Source organism: Poecilia reticulata, linkage group LG10 (assembly GCF_000633615.1).
Source record: "Poecilia reticulata strain Guanapo linkage group LG10, Guppy_female_1.0+MT, whole genome shotgun sequence".
Taxonomy (NCBI): domain Eukaryota; kingdom Metazoa; phylum Chordata; class Actinopteri; order Cyprinodontiformes; family Poeciliidae; genus Poecilia; species Poecilia reticulata.
In genome coordinates, this window is record NC_024340.1 from 7,192,187 (window position 1) to 7,197,266 (window position 5,080).

A 5,080-nucleotide genomic window follows, 5' to 3' on the forward strand; every position below is an offset into this window, starting at 1 on the left:
TGTCTAAATTGCCCCTAGGTGTGAGTGTGTGTGTGCATGGTTGTGTGTCCTGTGTGTCTCTGGGTTGCCCTGCGACAGACTGGCAACCTGTCCAGGTGACCCTGCCTCTCACCCGGCACGCTAGCTGGAGATAGGCCCCAGCACCTCCTGACCCCACTGAGGGACAAGGGTGAAAGAAAATGGACAGATGGGTGGATGGATAATTATTTATCGTGGTAGAATTTGTTAAAACTTAATGAAATATATTTGTCCTATTTGATGTTGTGACTTATGCTCACAAACGAACCAGGTAATCARTCCAAGTGTGTCGTTTATTGAACGTTCAGAAACTACAGCAGGTGTGATGAGCCACAGCAAAGGTAAAAAAAAAAGGTAAAACAACCCGAAAAGACGATCAACTCTAAACCACTCCTACCCTCTTTATCCACCCCCTTCCCCCTCTCTCTCTTTTTGTCGTTTAAGCACACCCGTTGCCGTGGCAACCACCTGTGCTTAAGCCGAGCAAAGATTATATTAAAAACATGACATTCAGTCCGTTACATATCAGGTTTCCAGACTTGATATTTATTTCTCGATTATTAATAAGCCTCTCWYGATCACAGCGGTGGATGAGTAGCTAATTTAAACTCCTGCTCTGCTCTCAGTCGGTCTTTGAGTCGCTTTTGCTGGATGGWTTCTTCCATTTTTTTCTTGTCAGAAGCTTTCCCATTTACCGCTAGCAAATATGTTATTGCTAGCTTAAGAAGTAGCTTCTTGAATTTGACTGGCAGCCAACGAGAAAGACGGTCAAATAATGGCAAATAACATTTCAGTAAATTATTTTAATTTAGATTTTGTAATAATAATAATAATAATAATAATAATAATAATAATAATAATAAAATAAATAAATAGTTGAAAAACAATAGATTTTATGATTTGAAAAAATGATATATATTTTTTATTAAGAAATGTCTTAGTTTTTAGCATTTTGTTTTCTCATTTTCCCTTTAATTTTCTGAGGCCTCCTTATCGCCCCCTGGCGGTACCCACTTTGAAAAACACTCCTTTATAATGCAGGCATTAAATTAGRTTATTGAAAAGTTAATGGATTCACTTGGTGGCATATTCACCAAGTGAAATMTATGGGGTTTAAGGTTATTTTTTAAAATAGCATTTAATCAAACAAGCCAATTCAGAACATATGTTCTAATTTATTGAATATGACTCTACCTGYATATTTAGATAATGATATTTTGCCCATCATTTGCCCAATACTTTCTTCCTGTTGGCTGGTGAACATCCATCCAGATCTCAGTATCTTTGCAGCATCTAACAGGTTTTCTTTCAGGATGACCCTGCATTCATCTTCCCATCARGTCTGACTGAGAAGCATCTCAACAGCATGATTCTGTCAACACCGTGTTTCATAGTAAGTATGATGTATTGTCAGTTAAATTTAACTGCAGCAGCTACTTATTTGATGGGTTTTTTTAAGTAAGTTTTGAGTTACCCCAAGAAACCTCAATCTGCTTCTCTTTCTTTGCCATTCAAAAAACAACCTTGGTAATATCTTGTGTTTAGTTTGTTGTAAAGATCATGCAGATGGTTAAGAATGCCAGAGCAGTAGAAGAARTGYGACTCTTCTTCTGTTTTCTGATGATGACAAGTCTGTATAATGAATAGAAAAAATAATACTTTCCCAAAGACCGAACCTATAGTGAACATGGAATTGTTGCAAAAAAACATCTAAAACYGCATATTCTGAAAATGGACAAGAAAGTATACATGTTGCATCTGTGTAACAAAACACTTACGAAACATGTTAACACAAAGATCTGACAATGTGACAATGAAAATATTACCATACACTGTGAAAAGATACATTTTACTCTGATRCATGYRTTTGTATTAACATCCCCAGATCAATATGTGAGATTTGAAAGTCACAAAAGGCTGGGGCATTATCAGAATCAGAATCAACTTAACTACGTAAGTATACAATAATCAGGCAGAACATTATAACCAGGGCCAGGTGAAGTTTAACACTGGTTACCTGGTTGTGGCACCTGTTTTGGGTGGGATACATGAGGCAGAACACTAAAAATAATATTTGCTGACTCAAAATGACAGTCTTTGTTGCTTTGACTCAGTAAAGTTGCATCACTTTTCACTGCCAAATTCAAAACACATGTTAATATATTGTATATTAGTTCAGTTGACTAAACTGTCTTTAGCTATTATATTAAACTAAAAAATGATAAGAGATTATTTTTAAAAGTTGCCCCAACTTATTTAACTACGTTTTACATTATTATATCAAGTTGATTTAACATAACATTTCACATTTTATGACCTTATTACACAGAAAAAAAGGATGAATAAATTTATTTAAAATTTATTTGAAATTTTTAGATTAATCTCAGAAATTTCCACGTTTTTTCTCAAAAATTTCTAAGTTCAAAAAGTCAAAAGAAATTGTAAGAAAAATTCCAAAATTCTGACATAAATCTCTGATAAATGGACATTTCTGTTTCAAAAGTTGAAAATGTGCTTAGGGCTTAATTATTAAACAAATAATTAGATTCCTGCTGCATCACAGTTCTACTTGTTGAGGTGGCATGAAATGATTCTGTCATAATTTAAGAAAACAGAGATTTTTTCTTCAATTCACAAAGATGAAAAATATTAAATATTTAAAGTCTAAGAGGACAAAATATCCTTGAAAATCAGAAGGAATATAAGAAGAAATGTGCACATTTTAAAACATCAACTACTTTTTCATTTCCTTTCCAGATTTTCACTTAAATTCATTGAAAGTTGAATGTTTAAAGAAAAGCTTTTTCTTTGTTCTTTATCTGCTTTTTCACTCATTTTCTGACTGGACCTGGGATTATAATTCTGTATCACTCTACATCCGTGGATATAAAGTAATTAATTGAACTCGTCTGTCTTCATTCACAAAATTAATTGAAGTAATTACTTCACACTTAAACTCTGACATTGTACCAGGGAGTATATGCCTTAAATGTGAGGACAGTTATAAATGAGCAACCAAAGAAGAGTCAGGCAAAGTATAGAAATAAACGGGAAAAAAAAGTCTGAAAGAAGAAGAATCAGGGATCATTCAGCCGACAACCTATTTATCAATGTACTGTGTCCATGACTCATTTATAAGTCAGACTTTGGTGACAGAACAAGCAAAACAAAAATAACAAAACTCAAAARAAACCAAAAGAAACTTCGACACTGAGTCCAAAATGTTCAGAGTAAAAAAATAAACATTAGTTATCAGCTTAGAAATGAGTTATACGCTAACATCCCATTTTTTGCCTAACATATTAATCCAGTACAGTATTTTTGAATATGAATTTGGAAATGCATTGAATCAATGACAGCAAACACCCACTTATGAAAATGCCAATATTATTTTTAATAAACAGAGGGTAACAAACCACCTCTATCCGCCTGGAATTTATTTGATTCARTTGTCTCACAGACCATTTGGATTAAATACAGGTTCACWAATGTGTGCGTTTGTGTCTTGTACGTGTATGTGCGTGTCTGTGTGTTTGTGTGTATCTAGGCAGCTGACCCTGGTGCGAACAGGGCGACTTTGTGAATCCACAGAGAGACCATTCTTCCCTGCGACATAACACACTCATACACAGCCTTCCACTCCGGCCCCTCTCGCGCGCCGTAATTTGTCGCATTCACAAACGCGCACAAATGCACATACAGAGGGAGCAAGAGAGTCAATTTCAATCTCTCATTCTCCTACAGAAATCTCGAGCACAGTCTTGCTTTTTGTTTCTCCTCAACGCTCGCAAACACAGCGACAATGTCCCTCCACATAATGACCCTTATTCCACCATCCTGACCGTGAGTCACCGGGTTCAGTCAGGAGACTGGAATGTCGAGCTCCAATCATACCGATGCGCGGTTTATACCGCAAATATTTTCCCAAGAGGGAAATCGGCAGTGATTGGAAAGCAACGGACATGATATCGTCCAGTTATCATAAAAACTCGATCAAATATTCTAGCCATTTTTTTTTAAAGATCCACCATTTTATTTCCATTGTTAGGTTTTAAAATAATGACAGAACTTTTGCAATAAAAGAGAATGCGCACATTTTCTTCAATTAAAGGTTTATTTTTGTGGAACCGTTACAAATTTTATTGTCCCGGGAATTATCGTGATAAATGATCATGTTTTGTTGAGACCTTTTTGATAACAGCATAACTATGCAAGTTCGCCCTCTTAAACACTAATAAAGTTTAATTTTACTACAGAGCAGTGCACACTGCAACTGGAAGACATTTTAAATATACCAAAATAAAACACAATAACCAAAATCAATGAATAAAACGGAAATTAAAACCTAAATACATAAATAACATTGACTATGAAGTCTCAAAACAAAATTGCCCTTCAAAAAATATTAGTCATCGGAATGGAAATGATCAAGCTCTTTTGAATTTATACAATTAATTGATTGATTGCTTATTGGGGAAGGATTTAAAAGATTTCAAAATGAATTACTGGTACTTTCTGTTGTAGAAATTTAAAGCAAGACTCCATGGTTTACAAACACAAAAGCATAGAGTCATAACTTTTCAACATTTTGTCATTTAACAACATCACATTTTGTTGTATTTATTGTGATTTTAAGTATAAACTGAACAGAAAGTATCACATGACGTTGAAGTGGAATTAAAATAGGATGGAGAGATTTTTGAATAAGAATAATTAAAAATTTGAAAAGTGCGGCTTGCCTTTATGTTCAGTGCCCCTGATTCATTACTTTGGGGAACCATCTTTTGCTGCAAGTCTAATGAATCATGTCTCAGGATTTTAGAGTCTTAACTGTTTGTCCATTTATCTTCATGTAACAGATTAAGTCCAAAGGGTCCAAAAAATGTTGAATCTAACAAGTTTTTTCCCAAGATTGCAGCATATTCCGCTTTCCTCACCGGGCCGAAGAACAGCCTCCCCACAGCATGGTACTGCCACCACCTTGCTTAAAGGTCAGGATCGTGTTCAGGTTAGGATGGATGGATGGATGGATGGATGGATGGATGGATGGATGGATGGATGG